At 44.5% G+C, this 15664-nt stretch overlaps 1 long non-coding RNA gene across 1 annotated transcript in view; it reads left to right on the top strand.

The window, feature by feature from the left end:
• Nucleotides 1–13884, top strand: part of LOC141418536 (uncharacterized) — a 34081-nt gene extending 20197 nt beyond the window's left edge. The window contains exon 2 of the long non-coding RNA XR_012443165.1: nucleotides 12284–13884. This is a non-coding gene — a long non-coding RNA (uncharacterized lncRNA). The remainder of the gene's footprint in view (nucleotides 1–12283) is intronic.
• The last annotated feature ends 1780 nt before the right edge of the window (nucleotides 13885–15664 follow it).

The raw sequence follows: 15664 nt of genomic DNA, 5'->3' as shown, positions 1-15664 counted from the left end.
TTATACCCAGGCATGGAGAATGAGCTATGAAACCTGCTGAAATTGTTCTAAGAAGCGGGATGAAGGGGGGGAAGAGAGGTGATTTGCTTGCGGTACGTTGTGTGCACGCGTGGAAGCATTGCAGTGAAATCCCTCTGTGCAAATAATGTATGCCAATACAACCATCTGTTGTCTTTGTGTCTGTTTGGGTATTTTTCTGTTCTTTGCTTTCTGTGAGCTGGCCTCAAACTTGAGATCCTTTTGCCTCAGGCTCCCAAGTGCTGTTATCTATTGTAGTTTAATGAATTACCCTTAAACCTGGTGGCAACATTAAGATATTTATTATGTCATGGTTTCTGAAGGTCAGATTAGGTGAGCGGTTTAGTTCAGGGTCTCTCATGAGGACTTGGTTGACCCATGGCTTCACTGGGCCGGAGGATTTGATCTAAGATGGCTTCCTCATGTGGCCATTGGCTGGAGGCCTCAGTTTCCCACTCACTGTGGCCTGGGTGTCTCAGTTCCTTACCACATTGACCTAGGGTGGACCTGCCAGCCTGGTTTGACTAGGATTGACGGGGTTCTCGGTATATTAGACTTCCCATGCTAAGATCAGGACGCTCATGGGCAACTGCAGGGCGGTTGGTCACATATGTGGACCTCTCCATGGAGCTGTTCACCACATGAAGAGTGATGGGAGAGAGTGACCAAGACAGAGGCCACAGGGCCCTTGGTAGCCTAACCCTAGAGGCAGCACACCGTGCATGCGAGAGCGTATTTCTTCCGTATTCCATTGGAAATCTGATGGCGATATTCTACACAGAACAGCTCTGGTAGAAGACGTAGTAGGGCTAGACAAGGGTGTGAATACCAGGGAGTGGGATCATGGAACCATCCGGCTGCCATACTACCCTAGAATTAAATATTTGCCATATCTGTGGTTCTCGGGACTCAGCGTGGTGACCCTTCTCTTCCAAATGATGTCATCTGAGGCTCAAGGCACTAAAATCCAAAATGACTCAGCTGCAGGCTGGCAGCTGGTGTGGGCTCTGCAAGCGGAAGGAAGCAGAAGTTTCTACTCTTCCTGAGATCAGAAGACCTGAAATATCTTTCCATGTATCCTATTGCCAAAACAGCCACGGGCTAGCCCAGACCTAAAGACAGGGAAAATCAATACTTCTTCCTTTTGAAAGTACTGGGATTTGAACTCAGGGGTTTGTACTTTCCAGCAGGCACTCTAGGCCTTGAGCCATACTTCCAGACTTTTTTGCTCTGGTTATTTTGGAGCTAGGTCTCACTTTTTGCCCAGGCTGGCCTGAACTGTGATCCTCCTATTATAGGTTTCCCTCTGTAGCTGGTTTGACAAGTGTGTAACAGCACCTCAGCTTTTTTCCATTAAGATGGGGTTTCCCAAACTTCTTTGTCCCAACTGCCCTGGAACCACGATCCTCCCAATCTCAGTCTTACACATAGCTTGGGGACAAGAGTGTGTGCCACTATGCCCAGCTATTGGTTGAGATAAACTCTTGTGAACTCCCTACCCTGACTGGCCTTGAATCCTCCCGATCTCAGCCTCCCAAGAAGCTAGGATTACAGGTGTCAGCCACCAGGTATCCCAGGCACTCTCAGAATTAAGTTTTGGTGCATCTGTGAGCACGATCCATTCCTGTTGATGGAGGGCTGGGGAAGGGCTTTCCATATACCATCTCACTTTTTTTTTTTTTTGCAGTACTGGGGTTTGCGCTCAGGGCCTACACCTTGAGCCACTCTGCCAGCCCTTTTGTTCAGACGGGCTTCACACTTGTAGGCAGGCGCTCTTACTGCTTGAGCCACCCCACCATCCCCCACATCAGTGCTTTGAAGCCCTTCCTCCCTTTTGGGAACACGTGCTGTCAGGCTGTTTCTTCTCCAGCACCAGCTGCTCTGTCATGGGAGGCCCATGACACAAGGCAGGCCAGGTATAGATGCTCCTGTCAACAGCCTAGAGGAGTGCCCAGCTGACATCCAGCAGCAATTACAGCCACAGGAGTGAGCCATGTTGGACGTTGGACTTCTGGCCCAGTTAATCCCACAGATGGCAGCAGCCCAGGTGACATACGGAGTCACGGAGCTGGGTGCTCCACGGAGTGGTCAATCCAAAGGGTGGTGAGAGCTAATGAAATGGGGGCAAAACCACTACGTTTTGGTGACATTTGTTACAATGAGCCATAAAACACTCATTGTTGGATGAGTTCAGCAGAGCCTGAAGAGGGGGGTTCCTGCTCTGGGAGTGGCTGGAATTGTGACCTTCAGTGTCCTTGACCAGGTCACTGCTGGGTCTGTATATGATAGCTTTGCTTGTTTCCTGCCACAGCTGGGAAAAACTTCACTGAGTCACAAGGAAGGCTGGGAGGAAAAACTGTGTGAGTGAATTAATAGGAATCTGGGCAGGATTCCTGACATAAATAATGTTGATTTCAGCACAAAGGAGGGATTGCCTAACGCTACTTCAATTCACATAAACAGTCATTGCTTTATGACTGATTTGCTATTTTTGAAATTTTCCAATTTCAGAAAAGCAACCACAGTAAACCATCATTAAGAAAACAAAAAACCACTAACAGCACTTGGCAATATCTAAACACTGTACATAGTTGTTGGGGGCATAAGAGGGTCCTTGTTCTATGGACGGGGGTGGTGCAAAGATGATCTTGGGGCCGTGTCAATTGACACCTGGAATCTAACGTGAAATCCAGGTCCCCCTCCCACGCAATGAACAGATGAGGAGGCCCAGCATGGGCAAGGAAGATGGCAGATCTTTGGCCTCCATCAGGCTGTCATTTACTGTCCCACCCCTCACACCTCGGTCCTTTCCAGTTCATCGATTCTCAAAGTTTAGGGCATCAGTATCACCCTGGAAATGCAAATTCCAGGGTTCATCCCCAGAGAACTCCCATTCCACAAGCCTAGGGTAGGGTCCCAGAGTTTTTATTTTGACAAAGGTGATTCCTTTGTAATTAGGCTCATTTCACATTTTTTTGGGGGGTGGGGCGGGGGAGGCAGGGTGTCCCTATGTAGCCAAAGCTGTGTCCAACTCCTGATCCTCAGCCTCCTGAGTGCTGGGATTCCAGGTGTACACCACCATGCCCAGTTTATAAGATGTATTTCTCAAGGCGCGGTATGAAGCCTGGGTGTGGTGGTTCTTACCTGTAGCCCCAACTACAGTGGGAGATCCTATCTGACAAACAGACTGAAGGCAAAAGGACATGGCTCCAGTGGTAGAGCATCTGCCTGGCAAGCACAAGGCCATGAGTTCAAACCCTAGTACCAGCCAAAAAAGAAAAGAGTTTGGTGCCAGTGGCTTATGCCTGTAATCCTAGCTACTCAGGAGGCAGAGATCAGGAGGACTGTGGTTCAAAGCCAGCCCAGGCAAATAGTTCTGGTGGAGTAGCTCAAGGCAAAGGCCCTGAGTTGAAGCCCCAGTACCACAAAAAAAAAAAAAAAAGGTGATAAGGAACCAGGCATGGTCGCATATACCAGTAATTCCAGCACTCAGGAGGTTGAGGCAGGAAGTTCAAGAGTTTGAGGCTGGCTTGGGCTACATGGTGAGACCCTGTCTCAAAAATCAATTAATCAATCAGACAATCAGTAGTGTAGCCTCAGTTCTTCCCTAAAACCATGGCATGGAGATGGAAAAACCTTCTCTGAGGAGATGTGGTCATCAGAGTCCAAGCAGGGGAGGCTCCAATAAACCCATCTGGAGCCAGTGGTTTTCAGCCCAAGAGGGGTCCTCAGAAGTCCTGTCACCTCCACACCAGTAGTTTCTTTTAATCTATTTTATTAGACTGGGTTTCAAGAAAGATTTCATTAGAAGAAAAGCTTGTCAGGCTGAGGGCATGGCTTCATGGTTCGGCATTTGCTTAACATGCCAGGCCCTGGGTTTGATCCTCAGCACTATGAAAAGAAAAAAAAAAAAGACATTGAATTTCTATTATTATTGTTATTTTTTTTTGGTGGTGGTATTAGTGCTAGGCAGGCATCTACCATTTGAACTCCACCCCCAGCCCTTTTTGCTTTAGTTATTTTTGGGATAGGATTTCACATTTTGTGTCCGGCAGGCCTAGCCATGATCCTCTTTCTATGTTTCCTGTGTAGCTGGGATGACAGGCATGTGCCACCATGCCCAGTTATTGGTTGAGATGAGGTTTCACTAATTTTTGGACCAGGCTGGCCTTCAACCTCAGTCCTCCTCATCTTCACTTCCTGAGTAGCTGGGATTACAGCTGTGAGCAACCATACCTGACCAAGATACTGGATTTTTTTCTACTTGAACCGCACCACCAGCCCTGGTAATGGTAAATTTTGATTGTATCTCACCACAGTCAAAATAATTTCCACTAGACAGATCTAGAACAACCATTTTACTTTTTACCAACAAGGAAGGGGAGATTTTGGGGTGGGGCATGGCTCTGGTGGTTGAGCACATGCCTAGCAAACACAGGTTCTGAGTTCAAAATCCTAGTACTGCCAAAAAAAAAAAAAATGGAAAGCTGCAATTACTCAGCCTCAGGGATGAGGCCAGGGCCTCTGACTTCTCCCCCACCTTTGAGGAAGAGAGAACAGGCTGGGTCCCTTCCTCAAACTCCACCTTCCCCCAATCCCCTACCAAAAAAAAGCCAAGTTTCAGTGGTGTGCAAATGCCTGAGTTGTATGCCACATCTTAGTTTCTGCAACCAAACCCTCTTGCTTGCCAGGCCAAGATCCCTTGCCCTCCCACAGAGCACCTGCCATTCTTTCTCCTGCTATCCCAGAACCTGCTCCCTTCACAGGCAAGATGAACCCATTTCTAGCTTCATCTTTGAGTAAATTTTTCCATGGGCTCAAAGGCAGCTGCAGTTGCTGGAGCTGGTTGATAAGGGCTCGGTGGGTCGGGTAGATTGGATTTCTTAGATTGTAGATATTGCTTAGTTTCCCAAACTGCAAGGGTGCTGGCGGCTTGGAGCAGCAAATTGTGGTTTCTGGGCTGACTAGGATTAGACCCAGTTAATATACACTTGTGTGCATTCGGCTCTTGTTTCTGGAAGAAAGATCATCTGCATCTCAATAAAGATTCATTGATTGGCTAAGTGTGGTGGTGCATACTTCTAATCCCAGCTCCTCAGGAGACATGTCCAGGGGGATTCTGGTCTGAGGCCACCTGGGCAAAAGTGGGAGACCCTATCTGAAAAACAACTAAAAGCAAAAGGGCTGGGGGGGTGGCTCAAGAAGTAGAACACTTGCCTAGCAAGCATGAGGCCATGACTTTAAATCCACTACCACCACCAATAGATAGCTGGATGGATGGACGGATGGACGGACAGATAGGTTTTTTTTTTTTTCCATTGGTCCTGTCTTGGGGCATCTAGAATGTCTTCTTCATTCTAGTTAGCAGAGTTCAGGAAGCTCCTCCATTTTCTCAGTTCTGCTGAGAATAAGACACAGGGACAGCTAGGCACTGGTGCCTCACAACCTTAATTCTAGCTACTCAGGAGGCAGAGATCAGGAGGATTTTGGTTCGAAGCCAGCCTGGGCAAATAGTTTGAGAGACCCTATCTCAAAAAAAAAACCCTTCACAAAAAAAAGGGCTAGTGGAGTGGCTCAAGGTTTAGGCTCCAAGTTCAAGCCCCAGTACCACCAAAAAAAAAAAAAAAGAAAAAAGAAAAGCCACAGGGAACAGCTTTTGTGAGAAATGAGAGCCATTGTATCTGGTCACTTGTGTTTTGGTGTTTTCTGACAGCTAATTAAAATGCAAATGGAGCAATTGCCAGACCAGGAGAGCCAGCGATCCAGAGGAACTCAGCAAAGAGACCTGGCAGAGAAAGTCTACTCCCTTGGGGTTCAGGATGGAAATGGGGAACCCAAATCCCTGAGTCCTGACAAGATGATCCCCTCTTCTTTCAGCCCTAAAAGATGAACTGACATCCTGAATTTGGAGATTTGCTTCATACAGAAGGGCACAGAGGGGCAGTGGTTACAATTTCTAAGTCACCATCCAGATTAAAGCAGGAAAGGAGAGGTGACCTTAGATTTTCGGGTTGTGGCTGGCCTTGGGTGTTGTGTGTGGTTCACCACGGATGGACAGATGCCCCTGGAAGTGGAGACACATGGACACAGTGCTATCTTTACTTCTGTGGACACCTGGAAATGCACAATCATCTTGGGGATCTTTGTCTCCTGGAGGGATTTTATATTTTTTGGATTTAAAATACAGCTGATACTTAGTGAACATGCGAGTTTGGGTCTCAATTTTCCCATCCATAAAATAGGATAATAAGCTTCTAATTTTCTTTCTTTTAATCTTTTTTTCCTTCTCTTTCTTCTTCCTTTCCTTCTCTGCTCATTTTCTTATCTCTCATTTTATTATTATTTTTTTTTCATTTTCTCACAAACCCCAGCTTCTTGAATTAATTTCACCCCAGAAGAATGCTTAAAACTCTACCATGGAGCTCTTAAAGTGGCTTGAGAGGCACTGATGTTTTTTGTTTTTGTTTTTTTTTCTGTAGCAGACCAGCAGGGAAGGCAGCTGCTGGCTGCTTCTGTGTCAGCCAGGCTGCTCTGTGCTCTGCATGGAGAATAGGACAGTTTCCAAGGTGACTGAGACTGGCGTGTGAGGATAGGTGAGGCCCTGGAGTTATGAGCTGCCCAACTGGTAAACCACACAGGCTTCCTCTGAGCCACTCGCACGACTCACCCAGCAATTTAACAACCAACCGGCGACCAAGTGTTCCAACAAGACCTCATGATCAGTGTGTCTATAAATAGGACGGTAGAATGATTTGGATAGATGTTAATATATAGAGACTCAGTCTTGGGATGACTAAACCTTGTATTGTTCTGACCTCAGAAAGCCATCAAAAATCTGCCTTAGCAAACCAATTCTGCAGTTGTCTGAGCAGATGTTTTTTCCTGTCTTGCATGTCTTTGTGTGTGTAATTTACTAACGCAGTTAATAATGGCTGGCTTGGCAGCTTGCAATCTACAAAGTGTTGTCATACACATGCTGTCATTTGATCCTTGTGAGACAGGTACTTTACTGAGATTCATTGTGTGTGGGGGTGTAGATTCTTCCCCCTCACTGGGGACATGGCAAGGGAAGTGGACAGGATGAGGGTGTCAGGGTGGTGGCAGCAGTACTGGGATTTGAACTCAGGACCTTGCACCTGAACTTGCTAGGTAAGCATTCTATCACTTGAACCATGCCTCCAGTCTTTTTCCTTTTAGTTTATCTTTCTGGTAAGGTCTTGTTGTTCTTTTGCCCAATGCTGGCCTCAGACTTTGATCCTCCATCCGCACCTCTCCTAGTAGCTGGGATTCCAGGCATTTACCACCATACCTAGCCTCTTTTCCTGTTCCACCAAAATCCTGAGTATCTACTTTAAAAACTTGGAACAATCAATTCCTCTCCTGTCCTCACTGAGGCCAGTCCTTTGGAGTCCTGTGTCCTGATCATTCTTTAATTGCTTTGTATTAAAAGTGGGTTTGCCAGATTTAGCAAATAAAAATACAGGATGCTCAATTGAATTCAAGTTTCAGGTAAACATGAATGCTTTTTTTGAAATAAGCATGTCCCAAGGTACATTTTATCTGACAATCTCTTTTTTTGCTGTTGTTGTTTAATTGGCAGTCCTGGGGTTTGAGCTCAGGGCCTCCAGGCAGGCGCTCTATCACCTGAACCACTCTGCCAGCCCTTCTGGCAATCTTAATTATAAGAATTTTTTTTTTTTTTTAAAACAGGGTTTCACTAGGTAGCCCAGGCTGGCTACAAATTCAAAATCCTTGTCTCAATCTCCTGCGTGCTGTGATTCCAGGCACGAACCACCATGCCCAGCTAAAAAAAACTTCTTACTAAATTTTCTTCCCTGAAAAAATAATATGAGATTCCTTATAGAAAAAGGAAAAGCCAAAATAAAGAAACTTAAACAGGCAACAACCTCTGTTAATATTTTGGATATCTACTGTGACATTTTTCTCATGCATAAATTCCATTTTTCCCCTGCATGTTAGGGAAGCGCTCTACCACTGACATGTACCCCAGCCCAAATTCCTTTTTAAAAAAGACTTGCCTTTCCTCACCCAACAACGTGTCATGAATATCTCTCCATGTCCCCAGGTGTTCTGTAATAGTCAAACACTCCAAGGTCATCAATTGTGCACGCTGGGTTTATCTCCTCCTTCTGGTTGGTCAAGCCCTTGGGCTGTTTCCAGGCTTTTCTTATTACAGATGTGGCAACGAGCACTCCTTGCTAAGTCCCTCTGCACATCCCTGGAGTTAATTGCTGGCAGTAGAATTTTTAGGTCAAAGGATGGTGGTACTAGAATTTGAACTCAGGGCCTCATGCTAGGCAGGCATTCTACCCAAGTCCTTTTTGCTTCAATTATTTTTCAGGCAGGTTCTTTTTTTTTGTTTGCTTTTTTAACCTAGGCTTCTTGGACTACAATTCTCCTACTTATACCCCCTGTGTAGCTAGGATCACAGGCACTTGGTACCACACCCAGCTATTGGTTGAAAAAAAAGGCGAAAGATTTATACCATTTGAAGAGAAACCAGAGTATCCAGCTATTGGTTGAGATGTGGTGGTGTCTGGGCTGGCCTGGAACTGTGACCCTCCTGATCTCTGCTCTCAAAGGTAGCTGAGATTATAGACATGTATCACTACTCCTGGCTTCTCTTCAGTCTTTTTTTTGGTACTGGGGTTTGAACGCAGAACTTCGCACTTAACTAGACAAGTGCTCTACCACTTGAACTATGTCCCCAGTCCATCTCTCCTGTTTTGCAGGCAGCCATTGCTAAAGAAATTGCTCATCAGGGGAGAGTTCTCTTAACAGAAGATCTTTGCAAATGAAGAAGGAATGATAGGATGGCATTGACTGTCAATGGTTACTTCTCACAGGTGCTGCTGGCAGGAGACTGCAAAGCCATCCTGAAGTATTCTGACCAAAAAGTTGATCGTGAACCCCATCAGACTTCTAGATCCAACCATCAGTTTACAGGAAATGGGGAGGACAGAAAAAATGCTAAACACTATGGAGGTGCAGTTAGCAAAATCCGGATTGTGGGAAGCCCTATAGATTAGGTGACTTGTTTTCTTGAAAAACAAAATATAAATAAATGGGGGGAAATCTATAGATTACAATTCCTGAAGATGTACTACCCAGGTGCCGACCTTATTTGCAAAAAGTACTGAGGTTTGAACTCAGGGCCTCATGCCTGACATCTTGAGCCACTCCATCAGCCTATTGCTTTTTTCTTATCCCCTTCTGTCTTTTTCTTTCACTTTTTTTTTTGTTTTTGTAGTGCTGGGGCTTGAACTCAGGGCCTTCACCTTAAGCCATTCCACTAGCCCTATTTTTGTGAAGGGCTTTTCGAGACAGGGTCTCTCGAATTATTTGCCCAGGCTGCCTTTGAAGCTTGATCCTCCTGATCTCTGCCTCCTGAGTAGCTAGGATTACAGGCGTGAGCCACCAGCACCCGACTTTTCTTTTAAATTTTTAAATGTGTTCCATTATTCTATTTTCATTCATGCATATAATGTGCTTCAAGGATCCTTTTTAATATTTTCTGGTGACTCGGATCTTTTTGTAACCTCATCCACAGAGATATTGTGAAACAGGCTAAGTTTATTGTATCCTTTCAAATGCTTATTTATTTTTGACACAGAATCTGGCTATACAGCCTAGGCTGACCTTGAGTTTTCAATCCTCCTGTCTCAGCTTCCTGAAGGGTGGAATTAAAGCATGCCTGGCTTATTTTACTTTTACTTATTGACTTTGTAATATTGGGGGTTGAACCCAGGCAAGTGCTCTACCACTGAACCACACTCTCAGCTCAGCCTGGTTTATTTATTTAATTTTTTCCATATGGAAAAAGTTAATAGGACTCATTTTTTAAAATTTATTTTTATTGTTTTATTATTCATATGTGCATACAAGGCTTGGGTCATTTCTCCCCCGCTGCCCCCACCCCGTCCCAATAGGACTCATTTTTAACAGAAAATTATAGTTTTTCCTTACTTTGTTAATACTGAAAAGATAAAACCTTTTGACCTGATTCTACTTACACATATTATTTTCTTCTTATGGGTAGAATTTATTTTTTAAAATAGTTTTAGGGCTGGGATGTAGCTCGGTGGTACAGCGCTTGCTTAGGATGTGCGAGGCCCTGGGTTTGATCCCAGCACCAAAAAAGAAAAGACAAAAAATACCTTGGTGAAAATCTTTTGGATGACAAAAATAGCTGGGTGTCGGTGGCTCACGCCTGTAATCCTAGCTACTCAGGAGGCAGAGGTCAGGAGGATCGCAGTTCAAAGACAGCCCAGGCTAATAGTTCCATGAGACCCTATCTCAAAAAACCCTTCACAAAAATAAGGTTGGAATGGCTCAAGGTGAAAAAAAAAATACAATAAAATAGTTTTGTTAGGGGTTGGAAGAGTGGTTCCAAAAAAAGTTTTATTATATTTTGAGTTGGTATGCATTTATAATAATAAGGGAGTTTCATTGTGGTAATTCCACACTTGTGAATAAGTTCTCCCTTCACTATATCCCCATTCCTCTTCCTGCCCCCTCCCTTAGTCAGTGTTTGGTGGGTTTCATTAGTATATTTTGTCTTCAAACATACAGTGTATTCCACCTCCCCGAGTACCTAAGGGAGAGGAAAGGCTAGGGTTATTTATTTTTGGTGGTACTGGGGTTTGAACTCATGCCACTCCACCAGCCCTGTTTTTTTGTGTTGGGTATTTTTGAGATAGGAACTCACAAACCATTTTGCCCAGGGCTGGCTTCAAACAGATCCTCCTGATCTCTGCCTCCGGAGTAGCTAGGATTACAGGTGTGAGCCACCTGCGCCCAGCTTTCTCTTGTTTCTTAAATTGGTAATTTATGTCTGGATGAAAATCTTTTGGATGACAAAAATTCAACAGGAAGACAAGATTTCTTTGTTCATATGAGAAAATCGACTTAAGATTGAAGTCTTTGGTTTAAGACATCTTTATACCTTGTTTCTTATACAGAAATCAATGTGGCAGGAGGCTTATGGAAAAGTCAGATAAAAATCTGATTTGAAACCAGTCTGTCATTGTGAAAGGAGAAAGCAGGGGTGGTGTTTGTGGTTTTGTTTTTTTTTTTGTATTCTGGGTTAGTTAGCTTCAGAGAGTCAGGAAGTTTTAGTCTGGGTCACTGTCTCTTGTTTTCTGGTTCTTTTCCAAACCATCCTATTATTTTAGAAGTTCGAGGCCCTAAATGATATCACTAATGGTTGTTTACTCCCCAGTCCTGGAGATTCTGATATTGACCAGTTCAGAGAATATTCTAGTTCACTTTTCCAGGGCATGTCTGAAATAGTGAGAAAGGGCTAGGGGGCATGACTCAAGTGGTAGAGTCCCTGCCTAGCAAGCGGGAGGCCCTGAGTTCAGACCCCAGTACTACCAAAAACAAAACAAAGCAAAAACAAAAATCCAAAAGAATTTGAAATAGTGGGAAAACCATAGCTTTTAGTTTGGCACTGGAGGATGGAGGTTTGAAGCCAACCAAGGCAAATAGTTCTCAAGGTCCTTTTTCAAAAATACTCATTACAAAAGGGCTGGTGGAGTGGCTCAATGTGAAGGCCCTGAATTCAAGCCCCAGTACCGCAAAAAAAAAAAAAGAGATGGCACTATAATAAATAAAATAATTAAAAAAAATGGCTTTGGGCGAGAGGCAGACCTACCTCAATTCAAAGTTTGATTTCACCAGTCCCTAGCACGGATCTAGGACAAGCTCTGAACTCTACTTTCTTTCTGTGAACAATGAGGATAATGAAACCGACTTCAAAGTGGATTTGGTGTTTAAGTGAGATGATACATGTATCTAGTGCACATTAAATTTCAGTGGGATCTCGAAGTATAGTCTCTGGACCAGCAGTGTTAGCATCAATATCACCTGAGAACTTGTTGGACAGCCAAATTCTGTTTTTTTTTTCTTTTGGGACAAGGTCTCACTGTGTAGCCCAAGCTGGCCTCAAATTTAGCCTCCCATGTGCTGAAATTACAGGCATACACCACCATGCCCAGCACAATCTAAGATTTAAAAAGACCTGGGTGATTCTAATGGAAGCCAGGGTTGACAGTCACTTAACTAGTGTATTGTTTAGCATGTGGTAAAAGCTCAATAATGCTAATTTTCTCTCTGTTTTAATTTTTCATTATCTGTTCTCACAGTTTATTCTTGGCTCATATACTAATTAAAGTCCTTAAGAGTCAGGATTCTGTCTCTTTGTCTGTCTGCCTCTCTGCCTAATCCTCTTTTCTCTTTTCAGAGTCCCTGGTGCTGCACTCAGGAGGAGTTCAAAGAAAGTGAATTACATTTCCACATGGCAAATAAGGCCAGAGCTGTCCTTGGCTTCTGGGAATTTACTTATTTTATTTGACTTGTAGAGCACCGAGACTCCGTTGGGTTAGATGAAGTGCTCAGAGGATGCCTGGAGCGAACACCAACCTTGCTCTGACACAAGGGACACTCGGAGCGTGACCTCTCTTCCCTCTTGCCAGTGTTGACCGGGCACCACTTCCACTGTAATAAACACAAAAGCTAGAGCAATGGCCTCGACCATGCAGACCTGATTAAAGCAGAGATGCAACAAAACCTCAGCAAGTCCCAGCACCTGGTGTGGAGGAGACGGTGAGGGAAGGCTAAGGACTGCAAAAGCTTGAGTCGAATGGAAGATTTTTGCTTGACAAAACCTAATCATATTCACACAGCACGGAGAAGGGCTGAGGGTGTAGCTCAGGGCTGAAGCACTTCGTGTGTGAGGCGTTGGGTTCCATTCTCAGCACACAAGCAAACAAACAAATGAACAAGTACCTGTTAGCCAGTGAAGTCCAAGCGAACGCAGCAGGATCACTTGAGACTTTGTCTCTTAAGAAAACAAAGTGACACGAAACAAAAATTCAAAGCACCTGAAGTTAGCTGACAGTGCTTACAGGACTGTGGTGAGAAGTGGATGAGATCGCCAATAGTAGTCTAAGTTTGATAACCTTTTATGAATCACTCCATAAATAATATTGCTAAATCATTCCTATAGTGACAGCAGGTGATAGGTGAAGGTTTATTGGTCAGATAGCTAATTGCATGAATGATTGGTTGAATGAACTATCAATTTGGTGCTCATGGGGTTTGAACTCAGGACCTCCATGCCCGATAGGCAGGCGCTCTACCACTTGAGCCAGACTGCCAACTGAACTATCAATTTGATCATAGAGTTTTCTTTTTCTTTAACCTTTTATCATCTTTGGTGGTACTGGGGTTTAATCTCATGGCCTTATGCTTGCTAGGTAGGCGCTCTGCCACTTATACCATGTTGCCAGAATGAGAACTTTTTTTTCTTTAGTGCAAAAACAAGTTTCTGGGTTGTGAAAGTGGCTTAACTGGTAGAGCACCTGCCCTAACAACCATGAGGCCTTGAGTTCAAACCCCAATATAGCCAACAACAACTTTCAGGAAAAAATTATTCATTCACTAGTGAGCCCCCAAATGCCTGTTGAAGCCTGAATAAATGCAATTGACATTAAAAAAATAGATTTATGCATTACAGTCCCACAGTAGAAAATACCCAAATGTCTATCAAAAAATGACAAGGAATGAACTATGGATACATGAAACGAGTGATTTTCAGAATCATTACACTAACAAAAGAAGTCAATTACTGTATGATTCCGTTTACTCCCCAAATCCACACGTGGTTGCTTGACATTTTAGAAAAGGCAAACCTCATCTTTAGTCAGAGCAAGCACATCTGTGATGGTTGCCCACACCCAGGAACGAAGGGTGGGATTAACTACAAAATGGAACCTTTTTTGGGTGGTGGGTACAAGCGTGTATATATTGATTAAAACCCATGCAAATACATCCATTTTTAAATGATGAGTTTTGTTGTTCATAAATTAGGCCTCATAAAATTGATTGAAATCAAAGAAGGAAGAAACAAACAGTCTCCCCTGCCAAAACCTGGGAGGCAGGTGACCAGGGTCAGTGTGGAGTCTGAGCCCAGGGTGGACAGGATCATTCTGGCCAGAGGACCACACTCCATCCACTTGGGCTCCATTTACAAAGGCTGATCACCTCTGGGAGGAAGTGTAGCCTAAAATGAAGTCGTCGCTGCAGGCAGAGCAGATATTTCAAGGTTGTTCCTCAGTCCATCTCCTGTTTTGCTGTTAACCTAAACGCTAACCTCGAATTTCAGCACTGACCTGGCATGTGTCCAAAACCCATTTAAATTCAATGCTACAAGTCCAGGGGGCCTATTCACATGGCCCCAAAGAATCTTAATAACTTGGATCACCTTGTAAGCTGTCTTACAAATCGTTTTCTAGACTCCTCCAATCACAGACACTCTGTGCAACCTCCAACCCCACTGGGGTACAACTGTGGTGGAGATTCATCCCAAAAGAATCTGGGACTGGGGTGGAGTTCAGTGATAGAGCACTTGCCTAGCACGTACACAGCCTTGGGTTCAATCCCCAGCACTGCAAAACAAAGGAAGACCTCAGACCAAAGCTGGAATGGGGGAACAGGCACATGTCCCCCCAGCTGCCCTCCATCTAGATCTCTTCTCGAGACACATGGTTGTTTGACTCACAGGGAAGTCAACCCCCACACACCAAATAAAAATCACCCTGAACAGCTGGTTCACATTTCAACCTGTTTTGTTCCCCATACCCTCAGGAATGCAGCACACACGTTTATTTGAAATAAAAATAGGATCTTACTGTACAACAAGTTTCATCACCTGCTTTTTCCTACCACTTAACAATTTATTGGGGACATTTTCCCATGCCATTAAATACCCTCCGTTAACCTTCCACTAATCAATTATTGCTGTGCAGTCACCAATCTCCAAGACACAGGCTAAAATACAGGAAGCGTTTCATTCTTACTCAGGCGTGTGTGGGTCAGTGTGGGCAACTCTGGACCCTGTGTCTCTGTGGGGAGCGGATTAAAGCCTTTGAGAACTGGACACAAGCAAGGCGAGATGCAGTTAATTGCTTTTACCTGTAGGCCGAGATAGGCACAGCCCCTGGCCACGAAACAGGGAAAGGCAGAACAGCTTCATCGCCTAAGTTGTGTTCAGAGAAGCAGGACCACAGGTTTCTCCTGTTACAATGTCACGCCCCTCCCGTGGCTCCACCCTGTTTGCTGCTATAAGGGACCCCTGAAGGTGGAAGAGAGGTTTTTGCCTTTTGGGGCTTTACTTTGGGTCTTTTGGTGTGGGGAGCTTTTGGGAGGGAAAAGGGTTATTGAAGGGAAAATGCTAAAGGGGAGTTGATAGTGAAGCCTGCATGGAGAACTTTAACATCGGCATCAGAAAGCAAAGCTCAGAAAGAACTTCATACATAGGCCTTAGGAAAGCTAAAGCTGAAGAAAAGCCAAAGAGAACCTGGGACAGTGCACAGAGCAAGTCTAAGAACCGAGACCTTAGGAGTTATGCAGATGCAGGTTGTAGGCCCAGCTGTCTACAAGTTTGAGCACCGAGGCTTTAAGAGAGCTAAAGAGAGATGGGACAGTGCAAGCCTGGGGGCAAAGGACTTTGAGAGCAATTAAGCTAAAGATAAGATAAGAACAAGCATGGGACAGTGAGCCTAAGGAAAGAGGTTTTAGGCAAGGTTTTAAAGAACTGCAAGGAGCAAGGCCTTAAGGAATC

The sequence above is a fragment of the Castor canadensis genome, chromosome 17 (genome assembly GCF_047511655.1).
Source record: "Castor canadensis chromosome 17, mCasCan1.hap1v2, whole genome shotgun sequence".
NCBI classification, from domain to species: Eukaryota; Metazoa; Chordata; class Mammalia; order Rodentia; family Castoridae; genus Castor; species Castor canadensis.
Note: the sequence above shows the minus strand (reverse complement) of the source record. Positions and strands in the feature narration are given on the sequence as shown.